We start from the raw sequence: 23,358 nt of genomic DNA, 5'->3' as shown, positions 1-23,358 counted from the left end.
GAAAAATGGTTACATTATGCAGTTTGTGGTGACTTTGGTGAGCAAAGGACATGGCTTCTATGTCCTCTCTGAGCCTCTGTTTCCTTGGGGCTTTATCAGAGCTTTCTCTACTGATTGTTTTTTCTGCTTCCATTAGAGGCAGCGTGAAGGAATGGGGGGAGCAGACGGGTGAGCAGCAGCGAGGACCTGGCCTGCAGGCCGGCGGCTTCACGTGCCATTGCCTGCCCCTGGGGGGCTGCCTCCATCCCTCTGATCCTTTCATTTCCATAATTTTGCAAAATGAAATAGAAACCTCAGGCCTTTTGGTGTGAGGGTTTGATTAAATTACTTTAAATGAGAGAAGCAATGTTCAATAAATGTTTCATTTTCTTTCCTAAATAGCAAAGAATCCCCATTGTACTCTATTTTGGAAAAGCCCCTTGGAATCCTAACCAATAGGAGGCAGCAGGGAAAGGGAACCAAGGTCAGGTATCAGGGACCTTCATGGGTGTCACATAGGGGCTCTTGGATGAGTGACTTTCGTGTGATTTCTCTGTCCCCTACCCTGTTTCCCAAGCCGTGAAACAGAGACAGTGACAGCAACCTGCCAGTCCCACCATAGCTGCTGAGCTGAGATGTGGAGATAAGGACACTGGGCACCTCTTTAGCCTCACCTGGTGCATGCTCCACCACCCTGGCTTTGTGCTATTCCCTAAATACTCCCACTCCTCTTTGCCTTTGAGGTCTCTACCCATTCCCCTTCATCTGCTGGAAGATTCACCTTCACTCAACCTGGTGAACTCTTGTTTACCTTTAGAGCTCAATGCCACCCTTTGATCCTGGGGACAAGCTCCTTTATGCCCCACCCACCTTTTCTCCTTGGGTGAGGATCAGTTCATCTGAGCATGTTTGTAAGTCTCCTGGAAATTCTTCTTATCACTATTAGCTGTGATTAAACCACTAACTTAAAATTAATGATTTACCTTCTGTCTTTCTCATTGATGGAAGTCCTGTAGGCACAGGGTGGTGTTTTCATTTGACAGTTGTGAATTGTGTGTAAGAGAGGAAGCCTGGGTGTGGATTCAGCTCCATCACCTGCCAGCCATGGGACCTGGGGCAGGTCACTTACGCGTTGTGCCTCAGGTTCCTCATTTGTAAATCAGGAATAAGAATAGGACCTACTTCATAGGGTCATTGTGAATATTAAACATATTAATAAATATAAAGCCCTCATGACAGGGTTCATAAATGTTAGCAATTGCCCTCCAAAATTCTCACTAGGCCCTTAACAAACAGCCTGTAGAATGAGACAAGTTCCAGAGTAAATTGCTGGACAGAGCTGAGTGGAGGTGTGTCCACTTCAGTGTGGCCTCCTTGTGGTTGGACAGAGTCCCACACTCCATGCCAAACCCACTGTGCTAGAGAAGGGACACTGGACATCCCTTGCACATCCTGGGGCCTCAGTGGGGGAGAAGCCCGGTGGGTCCATGTGGCTCTGGATTGTTGTCCTAAGTGCAGCTTGAGAGCCATCCTGTCTGGTGCAGGCAGCCTTGAGGAGAGGGCAGCAGTGGTGTAGGGTTGTTTGCCCTCATGACATCGGTAGCTTAGTGACTGTGTGGAGGCCACAGATGCTGCTAATGTCCTTTATTTGACATCTCACTTCACGAGGAACCAGCTGACCTGGTTTCTGGGTGTGAGTTCTGGAGCAGGGTTCTACCATCTCAGTGTAAAGTTCCCTCCCTCATGGAGCAGGGACACTAGTGAAGTGTTACTGTCTCAGGGAGCACTCTAATCCAAGGCCTAAGGACCTCCTTCACATGTTAAATAAACACATACATACAAGGGGTCTCCCACCACAGCTCCAATGGCTGTCACAAGGCATATACGTTGATTCTTATCCTCATTAGTTATGGAAGTCTATGAGTCCGTTACTTATGATCAATGTACACTTACTTTACAGTGTTAACAATCCTGATTATCAGGTACTTCAAAAAATTCTTAAAAATTGGTGGCAATAATGGACAAAAAGAATGCCATGAAAAAAGAGTGATAGTGCCAATAGCAGAGATCTCAGACACACAGAAGTGGCATTTACCTTAAAATTCTGGTAATTTGGAGTCATTTCCTTTAAGGACAATTCTCTTGAAAATATCTTTAGTAATAGCATTGCTTTTTAAAGTCATAGATTTTAAAACCAGAAGACCTAAGCGATACTCTAATCCAGAGCCCTCATTTTCTGAGAGAGTGTCAAGGGCCAGGGTAGCTCATACACCAGCCAGCAGGCAGGTGAGTCTGGGTACAGCCCCATCACCTGAAGCCTGTTGGTCTTCTTCTGACTGTCGTATTTTGCCGCCTCTTCTTATTGGTCAACACATACATAGGAATCACTATTAAATGCCTAGGTCTCCACTGAACACATGATCTCTAACCACCAGCAACTTACACAGTGTCAGAAATCTTTCCCTACTTGAACATATCTGCTAAATTATTAATACCTTTATAGACATTTTTAGATATGATAATTGGTATGTTCCTTCTTGACTTCTCTGTATATTCTGAGGACATAGAGATCTGTAATACATTTTCCTTATGACCCAGATTCATAGCAATGTGTGTTTAGGGCAGGATATTTTAAAATACCAATCAGGAATTCTTTGGTAAGTGCTTACCATGTGCCTCACACTATTATGGGGTCTGAGGGTGATGGGAGAAGAAAAGAATGGATATGATTTCAGTCCTCCAGAAAATTCTGTTATCTACAAAAAGATAAAAAGCCAGAGAAAACGGTGGGAGGAGACCTGTGGAGCATGCTGAGAGAAAGGACTTTGAAATGTGCCCTCTGGAAAGAAACAAGGGCCCAAGTAAATGGCTGGACAGAGCTAAGTTGAGGCATGTCTGCTTCAGCGCTGTCCTCAGCCTCGGCCCTCCTGTGATCTCTGGAGTGTCCACAGTGACAATTACCTCTTCAGGTGGTGATGAGCATTAAAAAAAAATAACTTCTATCAAATACCAGAAACATGTCTTGGAACATAGTAAACACTCAACAAACAACTAGCTTGAGAATTTCTAATTCCACAAAAGACTGAATATACCCTAAGACTTTATTCAGTCACACACCAAACCTTTATTGAGTGTTGGCTCTGTGCCAGGCTGTGCTGGGGGGTGACAATTAAAAAGTCGATAAAACTAACCATGCCCTGAGACAACTTAGAGTCTAGAACAAGAGCCAGCAAACTCCAGCCCTGGGATCAAATCCCAGTACCCATTTTTTCTACATAAAGCTCTGTTGGCAGAGTTGAATAGCTGCAGAAGAGATGGAATTGCCCCCAAAGCCTAAAATACTTTCTCAATTTCCTAAAATACTTTTTCTCCCTTTGTAGATAAAGGTTGCCAACCCTGAGTCTGGAGACTGGCAGTCTGTTTTAGTCAGCTTTTTCACTGTTGTGGCCAAAAAAACCTAACAAGAACAATGTTAGAGGAGGAAAAGTTTATTTGAGGGCTCAAGGATTCAGGTCTTAGTCTATGGAGAGCAGGCTCTGTTCCTTGGGGCTTGAGATGAGGCATGGCAGAAGAGTATGGTGGAGGGAAGCCACTCAAATGATGATCAGAAAATGGATAGAGAACCCATTTGCCAGATGCAAAATATAAACCTTAAAGGCACATCCCCCATGGACCCCACCTCCTGCAGCCACACCTTACCTGCCTTCTTTTCACTCAGTTAATCCCATCAGGGGATTCATTCACTGTTTGCCTTAGGACTCTAATAAGCCAATCATTTCTCCTCTAAACTTTCTTGTATTATCTCACATATGAGCTTTTGAGAGATACCTCACATTCAAACCATAAGACAGTTCCTGGACCATCGCATCAGTATCAGGTGAGAGCAGAGACAGAAATGCAGAAACCTTACCCCAGTCCTACTGAATCAGAATCTGCATTTTCATGCAATCACAGGTTCATTGGATGCATATTAGACTTTGATACAAACACTGCTGTAGCAGATGTCAAAGACATTTAAATCATTCACTGATACAGTGAAAAAATATTATGATAGAGGGTTGATTTATAAGAGATTGTTTCTTGAACACATAATGTCAGGGGCTGGATTAAATGTTTTTTTTTATCTAGTACTTTATTTGGTTTTAATGATGATTCAGAAGAGGATGGTACTTTTAACTTTAGTTGAAGAAATTAAGACTCAACAAGACAGGGTGATTGTACCCAAGGCTTTCTGATAGTAAAAGGCAGAGCTGGAGTTGGAATCTTGATCTATCAACTGCAGACCACTGGCTTGTCATTATCATCATGCTGTTCCGCTTCCTAAAAGCAAAATAAAGGAGGGGTCAAGGAGGGATTTCCCAGAGAAATCTTGCAGAATCGGCTCAGCGCCTATAGCGGTCAGAGTCCAATCATAAAGACAGAATCCACTCAAAGAATAGAAAACAGAGAAAATTTAATTCAGAGTCTAGGTTGCACAGTGATGGAAGAGCTGCAGAGCCAGCAGAAGATTGACTGACTCCCAGAGATTAGTGATAACAGGATGCTGCTACCACCCTTAGGCTGGAGGGACAAAGTGAAGAATTTGTGTTGCTGGAATCCTACAGCCAGCCCCAGAGCCCCTCACCCTCAGTGGGTCTCTCCAGTCAGGGATCTAGTCACAGAGACAGAGTCTGGGTGATGCTGCCCAAGGCAGAGACAGGGGAGTAATGAGATTCTCCCCACATGTACTGCTTCCCACTTCCGTTTCCCCTCTAATTGAACACAGGCTAAAGTATGAGCCCAGAACACATGGCCTCAGACTCAAGCTTCTGCAGTACAGAGCAGAGTGAGCCACAGGCAAACAGTGAGCCTAAGAGCAAAGGGGCCGGGGAGGTCTTCCCGGTGTCTCTAAGGACCCTGAGCTAGGAGGGGGCCCCAGCCACTATCATGGGTGCCTTCTATCCCAGGCACTCTCAAGGTTGTTTTTATGCCCCATTTTGGTGCCCTTAGATTGATGATATGGGGCTTTGTCTCTGGTTTTCTTTTGGTCCCTTTAATGCACACTTTATTGTGTCACATTCTGTCACATTCTCTTGACTGCTCATTTTGAGTCAAATTCTTCATACCCACCCTGCCCAGCTCTAAGATTCAGCACTGTAGGTTTCCCTGTGTCCAGGAAACTAAAACTGTGGAATAGAGTCTTGAGTGACAAGTAGAGTTCTCTAGGTAAAAAAGGTGGTCTGGAACTCTTGGAGAGAGGAGATCATGTACAGTGGAGGCAGACAAATTTTATGTCTGTGGGGCAGATTATGTGTGCTACCTCCAAATGTTGGTGCTTTATTCTGGTGTTTGCCATTGTAATCATTAAATAAAGAAGAAATACAGTTGTCTTGTTTCATGAACACTTTATTCTGGCTGAAGAATGGTTGTTGGAATAAAAGAAACCAAACTGGGAGGAAAGAGTCCAGTTAGAACCTGTTGTAATAACATGGGTGAGAGATAGCAGTTCACTGTCTAATCTCCACTTAAACATAAGTTGAAGCAAAGGGTCCTTCCCAGATCATAGAGTGATTCTAGTTTAGTTTTAACATGACCACTCTCTTCCCATTATGATTTTTTTGATTAAGAAAGATGTGTGATATTTTCAATGAAAGGAACTGGAAATCTGCTGGGGTTGGTAGGTGTGTGCTTTAGGAAAGAAGTTTTCTAGATCTAAAAAAGAGATGGGGCAATGAGAAGCTCATCTTTTTCTCTTCTAATCAAGAGTGGGGGAATTAACTAGCACAGGCGTATGGCTGCCATCTTGGATTGATGAGGGAATGAGATGAAGAGGAAAGCCAACCTTTGGCAGGTAAAAAGAATGCACCTTGAAATGCCACTGAATCTGGATATCTGTGATGTGACAGCATGAACCACTTAGAGTTTAACTACTTTCCTAACAATTACAGAAGAAAATCAGGAGGTCATAGGACTTGGTGGCTTGACTGCTAGTGGGCAGTGGGGAAGAGGGGTTTGCCTATAAGAGAAGTCATTGGTTTTGAGCTTGGGTCACTAGACAGATGATGTGCTAATTACCAAGTGAAAACCCCAGAAAGAAGCCTTGAGAACAGCATGGTAAGAGCATGCATTTGGAGAATAGCCAAACTTTGGTTGGTTGTAGGCTATGGATAGGAGCTTATGGTGAGCTAAGGGGGTTCCATGCTATACCTGGTGATGATGTTATATGGGTGGGTCTGAGGGCCATTGTTTGCCACCTCTGTGACCCTATGGGCATGTTACTTAACTTTTCTAAGCTTCAGCTTCTTAACAACATGGGGCTAGTACTGCCTGGCTCACAGGGCTGTCATTGTGAGGAAAGGTGGCATGAGTATGCAAGCTAAATGTAACTTTTATTAGTCAATGGGACACTTGGGTGCTGCTGGTGGTGATGCGCTGAGATTCCCACAGTTCTCAGACGAGGAGGGCTGTGGCATGGTGAACAAGAGCAGGTCTTGTCCTGTAATTGTTAGGCTTTCCATAGGCTCTGAATCTTTTCTTGAAGGAAACTTTTCAGAAGAGTAAACAAGTAAAACTCATAAAAAAAAAATGGCTGCTTTATTGGAAGAAGATGGGGATGGAGGGTCCTACCTTACCTTTTCTGAAGGATGGGGAAGGGCAAGGAGCCCGCGGACCTCTATGGGAGCAGGTTGCAAATTGCCAATATAGACAGAAAGGGCTGCAACAATGGCAGTGGAGAAGGGACACTGGTGCAATATATTTATAAGGAGCACTTTCAAGGAAGCACTGGATTATTAAATATGTATGGTTCTGAGTCCGCTTATGCATCTGAACAATTGAAGTCAGAGTGCCTAGTCACCTTTGGAATTTTGCTCAAGTGTCTTCCTTGATATACTGTAAGAGTCCTTTCTTTGCCTCTCTTCCACAAATCGGCCTCCTTGTTAGTGTGTCTGCCTGCCTGACCTTGAGCTGGGCTGTGTAGTCATGTGTCCTGGGTCAGGTGCTTGTACTTGGCTGATTATCCCTCTGAATTAGCAGCAGGAGCTCAATGGAGATGCCAGCCAATGGGTTCAGAGGTATGATCTGGGACCCAATGTGTGAAGGTAGGACCGGAGGCCCACCCCCAAGAAATTTGCAGAGTTTTGAGTAAGGGCAAGAGAGAAGGAGATAGGGAAAGACTTGACGCCCAAATCTTGAAGATTAAATTTTCACCCCAATAGACAGGAGCCTAGTGGCAAACAAAAGGGAATGGGTGCCTGATGGGATGAAAGGAGACACATAAGATGCAAAAAGTTAAACAAGCCAAGGATCTCCGGGGCAGCAGTACCCAGGGTGGACTTCAAGGCAGATCTCTGACTGTATTGCACATAGCCCCTGTCCTCTTCTGTTCTTCCAGTGCCAGCACAACATGGACACTCGGTTCGTTGAGTGATTGAATGAAACCATTCCATCTTCATTCTTTTATCTAGATGTCAGTTGCTTGTTTAAATGGAGTTTTCCTGACCCTGCTTGGCATTTCAACCATGCAACCTTGGTGGGTTGTGTGTTGCTACACATCCACACAGAGACCTCCCCTCCTCCCCTGGCTCCCCCACGCTGGTTCTTGGTGTCCAAGATCAAAGAGAAATATTGTTCAAACTGCAGATGAAGAAACAAGGCTGGCTGCTTTTGATGTCGGGCCGCAGCGGTGTAATCTGTGCCCCCGACTTGCTTTTACTGCCGATGCAATTTGCAGCTGCTATGTGGAGTCTAGGTAATTGTTTCTCCAACCCAAACACCACTAGTATTTTTTATTTAAGTGTAAATTTTCATTTGGATAAATAAACAGTTCCTGTCTGCCTCCAGTGGATGGTGGGCCTGAAACACGGGGCGCTGGTGGTTTTCATGAAAACAGAGCCCAGGTAATCAGGAAGGCCTAACAAGAGGCCATTATGTAGAGTGCACCCTTCTTTAACTTTCCCTTTTATTGGAATGGTGTAATTTCAGTTTCATAAATACTAAGAGGTTTACCGCTGGGCACTGGGGCTATCCATCTCATTCACCTCGGAAATTAAGCCTGCTGCCTTGCCCGGCAATGTTTCTCTTTGTCTCTAATATCACTTTAGCTGCCTTTAGGAACCAAGCCAGGATGTAAAGAATTCAGACCGTTTTATTTTTTACAAGGTCAGATTGCTCATGATTCCTAATAGAGAACATTGAAAACCTTTTTATTGAGGGGCAATTCTTTGTCTAATATATCTCTCCTTCCAGAAACAGTCTCAGCCAAAGACATTAACTGAAAACCTTAATCTTTGTTCAAGATAATAATAGTAGTAATAATAATAGTGGCAAAAAAAATGCCACGGATTCATAAACAGACAGACACAGGCCTAGGTGCTGCAGGAACATTATCTCGTGTAATCTTGCAGCAACTCGGCAAGACAGCTGTCAGAGCTCTGTTTTGTAGGAAAGGACGCTGAGGCTCGGAGATATCAGATGCCTTGCTCCCAAAGCAAGAAAGAGGCAAAGACAGAATATGAGCCCTAGCTGGGTGCTGCCGTGGTGCATGCCTGTAATCCCAGCAGCTTGGGAGGCTAAGAGGAAGATCGCAAGTTCAAAGCCAGCCTTAGCAACTTAGCAAGGCATTTAGCAACTCAGTGAGATCCTGTCTCTAAATAAAATATAAAAACGGGCTGGGATATGGCTTAGCACCCTGGGTTCAATCCTCAATTCCAACAAAAAACAAAACAAAAAAGAATAGGAGCCCTCCTTTCTCTGCTTCATCTTCAGGGCTGTGTTTTGTCTCAGGTAAAAAAGAGGATGGCTGGTGTGAATCTTCACAGACACAATAATTATGGCCAACTCAGAAGTGGTGACATAGTGGTAGGTTGTGGAGCAGGGCCCATGCCCCATTTTGCAGAGCTGTGCCTCATAAAACTTTCCAATTCCAAGGTACCACTGTGCCTCTTCCTCTGCCTCAAATGTCCTCCCCACGCTCTGCCCTTCTGCTTTAGCCCTGGATCCTATACAGAGAAGTCCTAGCCGATCCCATCAACAGACCCTTCCATACGGTGCTGGTAGCTTCCTGACAATCTGCTGTCATAGACTGCTATCCCATTGCCCTGGAGCCTCAATGTCTGTGACTGTCACTGCCTCTAGCCCATGAGCTCCTTGAGAGTAGAGATGGTATCTTCGCTGACATTTTCTTCCAATGCCTAACACCACATTTTCTGCATGGATGATGCTCTGGTGAAAAGTATTTGTTGAATGTAAATGGATGAATGAAGTGGATCAATAAATGGGTAACCTGATTTCTCACCACTGAGAAGGTCGGTGAAGATTGCTTCTCGTCAGGCTTGGGAATTCCAGAAACACACTCAGTTGCCTGGACGGGGTTTCTCTGGCTTTCCTGTTTTCCATAGGCTTGAGAGGGTGACCACCACACCTCCCTGATGAGTTAATGTGGATCTTTCTTGACCACTTGTATTCCTCTCAGCAAAATGTCCCTATCCTATTTCTTATTTGTACAATGTCTTTTAAAATAGTCTCCATAACATTTTTAAGGCAAAGCTCTTGTGAAAATTAATAGTCTTCTGAGGTCAGGGAGAGAAGAGCTCTAAAATTAGAACTTCCACTTGGAGAGAGATTGGAATCCTCGAGTTTTCCTTGTGAGCTGTGTGTTTCCTGTTTGAAGCGCTGGTTGAAGCGTGGGCAGAACCCAGCTTTCTCCTGATCTCCTTAGCGAAGCAATGTCAGGCTGACTCTTACAGAAAGGACTTCACTACACGTGCAATAGGAGCCACGGAGGAAATGGCTGATAGGAACACACAAAGCAAAAACAGTCACAGCCTTCCCTGGCACCAGCAGACCTTGAGCTCCAAGAAGGCAGGAACTGTCCTTAGTGATTTGATCTCTCACCTGGAATATAATGGTGATCAGTAAATACTTGAATGTATGAATAAGTGAATATAGAAAGGAATGAGAAAATCCAGCGCTGAGGAACTTGATGAGGCCTTTGTGTCTATGGATGTTGTCACTTAGCCCTTGACACACTTGAGCATATTTCTTTATCTGCCCTGCTTGAGCTTTCTCTTATCCAGCTGACTTCCTGTTTCCAAGTAAATGGCATCATGTTTCCTGAGAGTGCAAACTTCTATTCTGCTTTGAGTCCTAGTCTCAGGGCTGCTGGTTTTCCTCCCACTCCGTCTGTTTCCTGTGGAGGTGATGGGGAGGGGTCCTGCACAAGGCAAGCTGATTCCCCCAGCAGATGTGATTGACATTCATTGAGCCCCAATGTCAGATCAAACTCCTCCAGTCCTAGGATCTTCCCACCTTAAAAAGCCCATGTTTGGCAGAGTGACCTAATAGGCATATAATGAGAATTACTATGTAGGCAACGGCAGGATGGCAATCCTTTATTTTCATTGACCGAGTCATTCATGGTAAGTTTTCCCTCTAAAAGTGCTACTTCTTTAAGAGTTAATTGCCTTTAAGAGGGCACAGCTAGGGAGTAATAAAGCTCAGAGCATAGTTATGGAGACCTGTTACAGAGCTGTGGCTACAGGAATAGCTTCTGCCTCCTGCTGCCTTCTGTGCACTCAGCTCCTTGGGAACGATGTCGTGTTCAGGTCTCACCCCAGATGTGCCATGCAGCATCGTTGCTCCCGTGTGACTGTCTCCGTTGCATATTTCGGGAAATGGAGACACAGAAAATGATACATGTTGCATAAGATCACATGGCCAGCAGGTGATCAAGCCAGGATTTGAAGCAGCAACTTTCAGATTACACAGCCCCTATTGCATTCTAGCTGGAAGAACTAGTGCCATGAGTTGAAAAGGTACCGAGGGAAGGGGCAAGGGGGGAGTTAGTTTTGAAAAGAGTCTTATCAGGCTTTGAAGAGTGAATAGGAGTTTTCTGTCTAGAGATCCAAAGGAAAGAATTCTGTGCAGAAGGAACAGCAGGAACACAAATACAGGGGCAGGAGAATCTATGCCTGCCACACTCGGGAAGTGGGCAGTTCCCTAGCACAGGAGAACACAGTATAGAAAGGCAAGGACCGTGGCCAGAGGGGACAGCTGGAGAGGTAGGTGTTAGAGCTTTAAAAGCTCAAAACTTTACAATGTGGTTAATGAGATGCCATAAAAGACTTCCAAGTGTGAGATCAAGTATCTGGATGGCCTCCTTCTCCCCAGGGTCTGATACTGATGGAGGGACTGAACACACGGTGACAGGTAGACAGGAGACAGGGCATGCACTGGGGAAATCTCAGCAGTGTGTTTCAATCCCTCCAGCTGCATCTCCAGGTTGGAGACGTCAAACCAAGAAGAACTCTGTGAGCAACAATAGAAGTATTTCCATTAAAGGTGTGAGGTGTTGAGCTGGCCACATGACTCCAGCAGAGTAGTGCCATCAAGGGAGGCTGGCCCACAGGATTCAGGGCCTCTGCTAATGCATTCCTTTCCCACACCACCCATTCGAAACAGAATATATGGAGAGCAACGATTCTTCCCTCATAAGGGGCAGACTTGGAAAATAACGCTATAACCTTGTCTAATGAAAAATATCTAAATCCTTTATCTTTGGAGCCTTGGATCTCTTATCCATGCACAGGAGAGCAGCTTCATGGTATTTACTTATTCTATAAGAAAGAGCCTCTAACCCAGAAGGCTTTGGAAGGACATCCCACAGGAGTGCTGGACAGACACACAATTCCCCCATCTGTCCCCTTTGTACTGGGTCCCGCCATTCCAGGGTAAGAGGCAGTTTCACAAGCCAAAATTGCCTATAAAAAGGGAGCTCATTTTTTTTTCACCCTGATCAAATACCATTTTTCATTTCACTGGTCCTCGTTAAATGCCTAGTATAAACTCCCAAATGAATTCTACCCATCTGCTTTCAATGGCAACCTCACGGATATGCAGTTAAAAGCACCTATGTTATTAACCCACACGTGTGATGCTGGCCTTTGGCTGTATGTGATTTTTCAAATACGTTGCTCTCAATGTACCCGTTATCATTTGTTCCACATTTCCTGTGACATTCCATGTTTATGCAGTTTGCATATATATGTATAGACCTATGTGCATATATTGAATCAAATATTGAGTATCTTACAGCAATGGGAACTGAAGCTCAGAGAGGCAGAAGAGACTTGTCCAAGGATTTCTTGGCCAGTAACTGGTACACCTCAGTTTTGAACACAGGTCCTTGGCAACCTGAGCCCAGGTTTTTTTTTTTTTTTACTGGGTCCAAGCTTCCACACATACCCATGACATAATGGTCCCAGTGCCCAGCTTCTGCTTAGAGGTTGGGACCACACAGCTCTTGCTGCAGCCTGATGCATAGTATTTTTGTACATTTGAATATGTCTCACCAATGATGCAGCTTTGAAAACAGGGTTGTTTCTAAACAACCCCACATTAGCTCCTCCCCTCCCTGGAACAAAAATAAATAAATAAAATAAAATAACATCACTGGGGCTGGGTTTGTAGCTCAGTGGTGGAGCGCTTGCCTAGCATGCATGAGGCACTGGGTTCATCCTCAGCACCGCATAAAAACAAATGAATAAAAATAAAGGTATTGTTTCCATCTACAAGAAAATAACAGAACCATGAAAGAAGATAGTGCCAGGTGATGCCTCCTGGCATAACACAAGAGAAGGTTAGAGGGAAAAAAGATCTGAGGCTAGAGTAGAGAGACAGTAGCAACAACAATAGCTGCATTTAATGAAGGTACCTGAGGCAGAAATCTCCAATTTGATTCTCACAACAATCCCTTGAGGGACAAATAGTTATCCCCATTTTACATATGAGAAAACTGTGGCTTAAAGACACAGTATTTAAAAGAACTATTTGAAGACACATGTAAGTATAGGTGTATATTTTTATGGACAATTTGGAGGCCCTGCCCATGACCTACAGGTATCTCTGATTTTTTCCCATGCTTCTCTTTTCCCCCCACAATGAGCAATTCTCTGTTCTAACAACACAGCAAGTGGGTAGCCTGAGCTTGCTCTTCTCTTTCTCTGGACTGCTCCATCCCCAGAGAGTCTCATGATATGCTCCCCTGCTTCCTGCTGGTCTCTGCTCAGATGTGTCACCTACCTCTTCAAGGAGACTTCCTGGCCACCACCAGATACTCTAATCCTTTAATGTTGCTTAATTTGTTTTCATCACAGTAATTGCCTTACCTGTCATTGTATTTGTCTGTTTGTTTATTGCTTGGCTTGCTCTCTAGAACACAAACATCGGAGTAAAGACTTTGTCTGTTCTATTGACTGATGCCTAGAACAGTGGTTGGCACAGAACGCACATTCTCCTTATTTGTGGAATGCTTCGTGATAGGCGCAAGTCAGTGTTACGGTAGGTCAGTTCCACAGTAAGAAGCCTTCTCATAACAGAATTCACAAATCGAGAAACAGACTCTGACCTAAGTTTTCTGTGTTTGTCCACTATTCCTTCCCACTGTTCAGCACTTGCTGAACTCCCCCATGCTCCAGGTATTAGGGGGGCATGGATGCGACCAGCACCAGCTCCCATAGGACCTGAGTGCCATGGAGGAGAGTGGGGAGGGAAAAGACCCAAACCAGGGTCTGTGGTTCAGGGGTAGAGTACCTACTAAGCAAGCATGGGCATCTGGGTTCAATTCCCATCACCACATATACAGACACTGTGGAGGGCAGGAGCCCACAGAGACACAAACAACCAAGGAGGGAAATTTAGCATCTACCCCCATAGCCTCACATTGAGTTAGTGAAATCTATTGTTTTGTCCTCTAGGATGAGCTTTCACTGTAAAGGGGGGAGGGGCAAGGGAGAAAGAAAATTAAAAAATATATATATATTTTTTTTACTTATGCCCTTTCCTTGCTGGAAGGAAAAAGAGATGTAGAGAAAGGTTTGTGCCTCTCCTGAGGAGAAGGAAGCAGAGTCTTGTGCTGTTTTATTGACGTCCAAGAAAACCACTTATCAAAAATCACAACCTAGAGCTTTCTTAAAGTGGGTTCATTTTCTCCTCTAAACCACTTGACTGCTTCTCGCTAGAGAAGAGTAAATTTCATGGTATTTGAAAGCCCATCTTCCCTGAGTCTACCACTAGTGCGACAGTGATCCCCTCCTCCCAGATTTCAAAGGTGGATGTCCAGCCTCCTTGGCCTGGCTCACCGGGGCCTGAGCCTCCACCCCAGAGCATGGCTCGGCTGTGTCCAGGGGCCTGGGGAGCTGAGCTGTGGTCTGCCTCCAGCCTGGACTGCCCTTCCCCCTCCTTTCTTTGGCTATCCTTGCTCTTCGTCCCCGTGGTCCTCCAAGGGTCAGTTCACAGGAACCGTCTTCCACGAGGCTTTCCTTGACTCTCCTCTTGCTCATCTTCTCCCACAGCTCCACTTCTAGGCTCCCCTGCCTCCTTCCCTTCAGTGGTCTCTGAGCTATAATTTGTACTCCTCTCTCCCTCCTTATCTGGACAGGAAGTTCTTTGAACACAGGGCTTTTCTTTACTTCTGCCTTTTTGGTCTTAATCTCCATTTTCCTAGTCTCTTTTCCCAGAGCCATGTAAATGATGTGAGTTAGGCCTTGGCACACTGGATAAAGACGAGGTATAGATAACCCACACTTCCAGCCATTTCTAATTTTTTTCAGACTTGATTCCTGAGGAATAGCTTTCAGGTCTAGATAGATCAATGACTCCAAGAGCTTAAAGGAAGAACAGATTGTAAATGAGCAAAATTTGGTTTAAACACTCCAGATGAGAAGGTAAAACTAGGGGAAAGGAGTCTATAGTATGTTTTGTGTGGCAAGCAGAAGATTTGCACTCACTAGTGGCCTTGACACTAACTTGCTGTGTGACTGTAACTGTGGGCAAATCATGGCCCTTTTCTGGCCTTATCTTTTCTCCTCTGAGAAAATAAGCACATGAGCTGAGTCTTTTACAGATATGAAATCCTATGATTCTATGATCCTTCTCATGGATTACACCTTTTTCATGGGCTCAAAGTTTGTATGACCATTTCAATGTCTTCTGATAGTAAAAATTCACTTCTTTGTTGTATCCTGAACTAGTGGTAGGCATTATGAGCATCTGAAAATTTACCAGCACTCAGAAAAAAGTACCTGCAAATGGGGGGAAAGACAGAGAGTTATTGCTTCACTGAACTTAAAATGCAAAGATGTACAGTTTGGTTTTTTTCTACTATATTTTTCTACAAAATTTATCCTTTCATCATTTAATTAAAAACAATGTGTTCTGTCCAAGGAGTTGTGAGCTCCCCAAAATAATATTGGTCAGCTTCAAGATGAACATTTAAATGCATAATGAAGCCATCTCATCATCTCCACCCCCTCTGCCAGGTGGCCAGGAGTGTTCCAATTAGTGGATGCTCCATCAGCCTAAGTGCTAGAGTGAGGCTAATATAAAGAAGAGTCCCCAGACGACTTGAGAGACACACAGAGCCTAAGCAAAAAAAAAAAATTTCTGCATTTCTGCATTGTTGTGAGTGACTGACATTTTACAATTTGTTTCTGAATCTCAACTTATCCTCTTTGGACTGGCACCAACATTAGGTCCATTCTTGTAAGGGGAAATTGACTGTCTTGGGATTATACAAATCTCAAAAGTGTCCAAACCTGGGATCTGAACTCGGGTATTCTGATTCTCTTTGGGTACCTCATTTAAGCATTAGGTCACTAAGACTGATTTCATTTGAGTACAACCTGTAGGTTCTGGTTTTCTTAATCACCCATTGGAAGGTAATAAGGGATCATGTGCTTTGGAGTAGAGCAGATAAGAACTTGAGTCTCAGCTCTGCCATTGCCTAGTTCAGTGGTGCAATTTGGTCTCCTCGGAATCAGCCAGACATCGGACAGCAGGAATCTTTAATAGCAGGAACTACTATTGTTAATGATGTAATACCAAGCCTCCGGGGCAGGGAGGAGAGCCATCTGAACATGGCGCCTGCCTTCCCACCACTCCTCAAATCACTGTGGGCCTGCAGTAAGTGGTAGAGCCTCAATCCCATTGCAGCCCTTTCCAATTCTTTCCAGAATGTCTGACGGCCTCCAAGATAAATCTAGCTCTGCTACAATTCTACGTCAGTGAGGCAAGAGAGGCATGGCCCAATTTTAATGATTGACTTCAACGTCAAAAGCTTTCCTATTTCTGCTCTTGTTTGCCTTGGAGCTTCAAGTTGATTTACTCTTTGAATATTCTTCTTCCCCTCATTCTAGCTTAGCCTTGAGAACAGCAAGCATTGCGTTGGCAAGGTTACAGGATAAACTTGCTGCTTTTAGGACATCTGCATCCAGCAGAACCTTTATTTTCTGTCCCTTGAGTATAATCTTGCAAAAACACATCTGTTATTCCCGGTGCTTACCTGGCCAGGCTTATTTTTCCTCCCGTGGAAAATGTGCTGTTGAGATATGGAGAAGAGTTTTCACATGTTCTAAGTCACTAGCCCATTGTGTATTAAAAAAAAAAAAACTCTCAGGATCTTGATTGAGTCATAAAGTTTTATTGAAAAGACAGGGGAACCACCTGTGCCCTAGTGTCCTTCAGTTCCAGGATGTCAAAGTCACTCAGATGCATCTGGAGTCTCTTCAGACTTAGTCACTGAAGGGTAGGCAGTGGTGGGGACTGGATACCCCTTAACAGATGGACCCTACATTTCCCAGATATCTGCCCAGGACACGGCTTTCCTCCCCTTCCCATTGGCAAAGCCCTATGCACACACAGTTACCTCCAACTTCATCTTCTCCTGTGAACTTTCTAGTACCTGAGGAAGGGAAACAAAGACCACATCACATGTTAAATCTTAGTTCCATGCTGGGCTTGGGGGTGCATGTCTATAATCCTAGCAGCTGAGGAGGCTGAGGCCGGAGGATGGCAAGTTCAAGGCCAGCCCCAGTAACTTAGCAAGACCCTGTCTCAAAATAATAAAATAAAAGGGACTACGGATGTGGTTCAATGACTGAGGGCCCCTGGATTCAATCCCTGGTACCCAAAAATGAAAAACAAATTGTTGACCTTATTAATTAATTCACTATATCTTTCTTTTCTTTTTTTTTTGTGGTGATGGAGATAGAACCTAGGGCCTTGGACGTGCTAGGCAAGTGTTCTACCATTGAGCTACATCCCCAGCCCCAGTACTAGATGTTTATAACCCAAATCACTGAGGTTTTACATGGTGGGAGTTTTGAAAAAACAAAAAGGCAATTGAAATATGGAGTGAATGGTTAGTTATTTATTAACAAATTCATTCCATAATGCTGGGAGCTGATTATATGCTAAGCATTATTTTGGATGCTGAGAATATGGCAGTGAGCAAAATAGACAAATGTCCCGGCTTTCATGAAGCTTACCTGTTGATGGAGTGGGCAGGTAACAGAACAGGTGCAGGGGGAGTGCGAATCTTAATCTTGAGGACTATAAGGAAAAACGTTGTCAGTCAGTGGAGAGAGTAGGGCAGAGGCTGCTGTTTCTGTGTGGGAAGCCTGGGAAAGGTCCTCTGAGGGACGCTCCACAATGATTCTGGGCCAGGAGACCCAGAGTATCCTCTGCAGAGTGCCATCTAACCACATTACCCTATGGCTTTGCTGGAGCTACCTGACTCCTTGGATTCTTAGTCTGTTTTTATGGACCTTGAGGTGAATCATTTACTTGCCCACCTCTTCGCACATGGAAATCAAGAAACTTCCTGAACAAGCTGCCTTGTTCTCCCTCCCTGTACCTGGGAGTTATTATCATCACCCTACTCTGCGTAAGCCCTTGACCTGTAACAATCTCATGCTTTCAATGTGCTGATGTGAAGTCAATGACTCACTTTATCTGCTGCCCAAAAGGTGGGTCTCAATGTCAAGAGCCCCGTTTCATAGGTATGGAAACTGAGGTCTAGTGACATAAGGAATTTCTTCACGGTCACTGAGCTCTCCAGCCCACTCTCCCAGAATAAGAGGGCAGCAGATCTCCACGGAGGAAAGATGAGAGGAGGCTGAGGACTTCTCCATGCTGGGTGTCTCCGGAAAGCCTGAGGGTGGCAGATGAGACATAGGGAAAGCCTGAACCCCAAGATGAGGAGGACTCCCCGCTGGAAGGCAGTAGTCGAGGGATGTCTCTGTCACCTGGACCCAGCTTATCCTCTGATCCTTCTCTCCTTCCTTGGGGCCGGCAAGCACGTCCGTGGAGAGTTGTAAATTGCCCATCTCAGGAAGCACGCTGAGGAAAGACAAAGTGAGTCATTAAAGAGAAAAAGTGGAGCTCTGAGGGCTTGACTCTTAGACTGGAGCACAGTGGTGCTCAGAGTCCAGCGCTGCTTATCTCTGAACTTCAGGATCAATCATTGTCAACATCCTGCCCTCTGAGAACTGAGGCGGCCCCTGGCACTGAGAGAGGAGCACAGACTCCCAGGGATAGGGGCAGCACAGGGGACCTCGGTCCCCGGCCTGTGGAGGCTGCTGATCTTCCTTCTCCTTCGCTCCTCTGGATAGGCAGTTGGCTTTGAGGAATAGCGAAGGCGCTTAGTCCATTAGGCTGCTGGCGCACCCATTGATCTTTGGGAGCTGAGGTCAGAAGAGCAATTACCAAGCCTGTAATCCTTCTCTCCCCTGCTCTCCTCTACATCTGTTGGCATTACAGAAGATCCTTGGTGCAAGCTTTGTTCTCCCTGGGTCTCTCTCCCTCCTGTTATTTCTCTCTTCCTGTCTATTGCTGTCTTTGTCTTCTTCATTCTCATTATCTTCCTGACTTCTCTTCTTTCCTCTTCATCTAGTGAGTAAGGAGCCCATTTGGTCAATTCCCAGGCCACTTCCTGACTTGCTATGGATCATCTGTTCACTGGGGAGGCAGAGCTTTGTGAATCAGACAGATGTGAATTCAAATCCTGGTTCTTTGGATTATTTGCTATGTGACCTTGAGAAAATCATTTACCTTTTGTCTTCTCCTCTGTAAGTGTGGATTGGATCAGCATGTGAGTGGACATGCCATGGCCAGTGGCGAGTGACCACAGGGGGTATTCTCATTGTCATTGTCATTATTATTATTATTCCTTACAGAGAAGAGGTGTAGGTTAGGTCAGTCCCTGCTCCCTCTCAGCCCCACCAGATCTCTGCAACAGTAATAATCATTGAACCTTGAGGCTCTGTCTTCTTAGTGCCTGAGCCAATAAGACATGGCCTGATGTGATATGAGGAGCTCTGTCTTTGGATATTCTGGAAGTCAGATGTGTCATTTCCCAGGAGAATATGACCCAGGAAAAACCACTGTCCCCACCCAACAACAGCACCAGGCTGCAACTTGTACATTTGCTCCTCTCCTGCATGTCCACTCTGCCCACCTGCTTCCAAGTCCTTCAGTCCCTCTCCAGCTTCCTGCTGGGTTGGAGCCCAGCCCAGAACCCCTAGCCTGGCCAGGTCTCAGGTCCCTGCCAACTCTGAATTTCAGAGCTCAGGACTCCTTCTTCTTTTGCACAGGGCACAGATGACACAAAAGCCTGGTTCTGGGAAAGAGGGACTGGGAGGCAGACCTAAATATTGCCTTCTCAGTTTTACCAGTGCAGTTGCAAGAAGGGGCCTCTGTCACACCTTCTCAACCTTCAGGGATGGTATCATTTGAAGTGAGTGAGAGGGAGGGGAATTGGATTTATTTATGATTCTTGACACCAACACAAATACCCTAGTGCAGTAGAACTAAAAAAAGTACTGGATTTTGAATCAGAAGATTTGCTTCCAAGTTAATGACCTTTTCATTTAGTAATTATAAAACTTTGGGAAAGTCATTCAACTCCTGAGCACATCCCGGCCATTAAGTGACTGCAGTTGTTCAAAGTGGATGCATCTAGCACAGTCCTTGCTGCAGGTTGCTTCCTTCTTTCTAATACTCTCGTAGGCATGGTGGATTTGGATCCGGATTTCTGCTCTTCTGGATCCCAGAGTCTACTTGGAGAAACCAGGTGTTTACAGTAGACGCCAATTATAAGCGGGGGCATAGCTTGGAGGTCAAGTGCAAGGACTCAGTTGAGACTTCCTGGTGCACATATCTGGTCTTCTGCTTATCAGCTGTTACCTCAGGCAACTTAATTAACCTCTAAGTGTCTCCACTTTATTTTTTATCTGTAAAATGGGGCTCATAATCTTAGTAGCTATCTCATAGAGTTGTTCCGAGGTCAAAGAGAATCAACAGATGTAAGGCTCATAGAGGACACTTTGTCTCAGTGTTAGTTACTATTATTAACATCTACTTTATAGTAATTCACCTTGGTATCCCCTTAGCCACGGCCATTTCCTTTTATTTCATCCCCTGGGCATTTATGATTGGACTAGGTGTGGGCATCAGATTGTAAATTGAGCTGATCAAAGTCCGCCTGTAATTTGGGAATAAAACCAAGTGACAATGATGTATGCGTGTGTGTGTGTGTGTGTGTGTGTGTGTGTGTGTGTGTAAAACACACAGAGAGAGGGAGAGAAGTAGAAGGAGGAAGAGGAGGAGGAAGAGGGAGGAAAAGGGACTTGTGACAAATATGTTGAAGAGCTTTTGAGGCAAACATCTTTTTCATGATTCCCCCTGGGTTAGACTGAAGGATCAAGAAGAGAAATAAGAGATTCACAAAAGAGATGGAGAGAGAGATAAAGAGTCAGAGATGGAAGGAGGACAAGAGAGACCGAAGTAGACATGCAGAGTGGAACATATGTAGAGTTTTATTGACCCTGGTTCTGACCTTGGGTTCAGCAGATACTCCTGTGTCATGACAGATCCTTCTGAATCAGTCAGGATAGGCAAATATATGCTGCAGTGACAAGCATTTCTCCAATCACAGTGGTCTAGCACTGCACAGATTTCCCATCCTGTAGTCCAACTGGAGTGCCCAGCAAGGAGCTATTCTTGTCACTATCACTCAGGGATAAAGTCTTTACCTTAAACTAACTTTAGTGGAGAAATTGTGCCCTGGTTCTCAACTTTCCTCTTGGAAGTGATGGATTGTTTCTGCATACAATTTCAAAAAAAATCACATGACCATATTAATCATTCAAGGAAACATAGACTTGCCTTTTTAACTTGGCTGGATGAAGCCATCAGTGCGTTTGGAACCCAAGAAGGAGCAAACCAAAGGGTGGATAGAGTTATGGAAGCTGGATGAAGGCGATGGTATTGGAGCTTGGCTCCATCACGATTCACTTTTAGGAACTTTAAAATCGTACATGACTTGGTGGACTTTGGAATCATCGGGGCTGGAGTCCTCATCTCTGCCTTTCAAGGGAAGATGGAGTTGATGAGTGGCAAGCACCTCACCAATTCATGGCGCTGAATAGCTATTCAGGAAATGTTAGCTGCCTTCCCCGTCTCCTTACACTATGATCTTCTCTTTTTAATTTTTGCTGTTGCAAAGTTTTCTTCTTATTTTCCTCTGGGGACTCTAAACACTTCATATTGGCAATATCTTTGGGAGCCATGTGATTGGGGGGGGTGCCATTTTACTGGGAAGACTAGTTTAATTGTTGGCGTAAAGTTCGTTGCCTTGGTATTATAAGCCAGCAGACTTGAGGCTCTGAGATACCATCTGTTTCCCATACACACACACACACACACACACACACACACACACACACACAGAATCTTCCCTGAGAATGTTGTTTTCTATTTAACATCAGAAATACATATTTTTACCTACTAGAGGAAATCTTGAGATATTTATTATTCTTTCCAGGTGACGATTAATCTGCAAAGATGAAGACACAACGATATAAAGCGCACTCTAGCAATTGAAGGTTGAGTGAGATAGAATTATGTTTCTAAGCCACAGCTCTGAAAGGAAAAGCGCTCCTCTCCTCTTAAATCACCATTGGGTTCCCAGCGACCACACACCACAGTTAAGGTGCAATTTTGGTGACATCTCTCATGATATTTTCTATTTTCCCACATTTTGCTTCTGCCTATATCATTCCTTCATGTAGTACCCTTCCTCCCATCTCCAGCTGGACAGAAAAAACATTTAGAATATATTTTGTTGCAAGTAATAGATAGCACAACTCAAAGAGACCTAAACGACTGTGGAATTTATTGGCTCCTGGGTTTGAGATGTACCAAGGGAGGGGAGAAGTCAAGGTTGGTCTGAAGCTGTGGTTCATCAATATCACAAGAGTATGTTCTTTCTTTTTAATCTCAACTTTGTGGAGTCAATTTCATCTTCTTGAGGTGTCAAGATGGCTGATAACACCCTCACGGGCTGCATGCTTCCTGCTTCCCTCTGGGAGCAGAGTGAGATTCTATTCACTCACCTTCTGAACTAATTACTATTCTTCCTCTGGTCATGCCTCTTTAAGTCAGCTGCATACCCTGGATTACTGTGACTGGCGTAATGGGTTGCTGGATGGCTAATGTGTGCATTCCCGAACAAACCACAAGATGGATTGGCCACCCTATGCCCAATCCCAAATTTACCTAAATTCCCTAGTTTGAAATTCTCTAGAATTCTCACAAGTCTGTAAGAAAGGAGCCAGGGAAGTATGCATCCCAGAGATGCAACCATCAATGTTTCTAACAAGGTCAACACTTAACTTAATACTCAACAAATATTTATGGAGGGGTCCCTACATTCCGAGCATTCTGCCAGATACAGTCTCAAGCTTAAAGCAAGTTATCGTCTGCAAGAATGGGATGTGGACAAGTACAGAAGAGTTTGATGTACTATTTAGTGCTGAGATAGAGGCAGGCATTGTACTGAGTCCAGAGAAGAGGGCATCTACTCTGGAGTTTGGAGGTGGGAACAGTCAGAGAGGGCTTTCTACGGAAGATGGTGCTGAGCTGGACTTGAGGGGAAAAGTGGATTTCATCAGTTGAGAATGTGGAAAGAGGAAAGAACAGCCTTCCAGACAGAATGAAGGCAGAGCGGTGGGGGAGCACATGGTAGTTTGGACAGTGTGCTGAGTTCAGGAAAGTGTAGGTGTCAAGCCAGGGCTCTGACTTTGGGAGATCTGGGATCACAGGCCAATTCTACTCATTAGAGCTGCTGTGATATGCAAGCAGTTTGACTTTTCAAGGCTTCCGTTTCTTCACAATAAAATCAGTATAATAAGAATAGTAACTACCAGCTGGGTGTGGTGGCACATGACTGTAATCCCAGCTACTCAGGAGGCTAAGGCAGGAGGATGGTGAGTTCAAAGTCAGCCTCAGCAATTTAGCAAGGCCCTAAGCAACTCAGTGAGACACTGTCTCTAAATCACATATAAAAAAGATCTGGGGATGTGGCTCAGTGGTTGAGCGCTCCTGGGTTCAATCTGCAGTTCCAACAACAACAACAACAAAGAATAGTAACTACCTCGTTAAGATTGTTGGCAAAGGTTAAGTGAGTTATTATGTGTGAAGTACTTGGACTAGGATGTACTTTAGAAGCACTGTAAGAGTATTGGTGATTACCATCATGACCAAGGTTGTATGGTGCTTATT

The sequence above is a fragment of the Urocitellus parryii genome, chromosome 11 (genome assembly GCF_045843805.1).
Source record: "Urocitellus parryii isolate mUroPar1 chromosome 11, mUroPar1.hap1, whole genome shotgun sequence".
In the NCBI taxonomy this organism is placed as follows: Eukaryota; Metazoa; Chordata; class Mammalia; order Rodentia; family Sciuridae; genus Urocitellus; species Urocitellus parryii.
The sequence above is the reverse complement of the archived record's forward strand: the minus strand, read 5'-3'. Positions refer to the sequence as shown.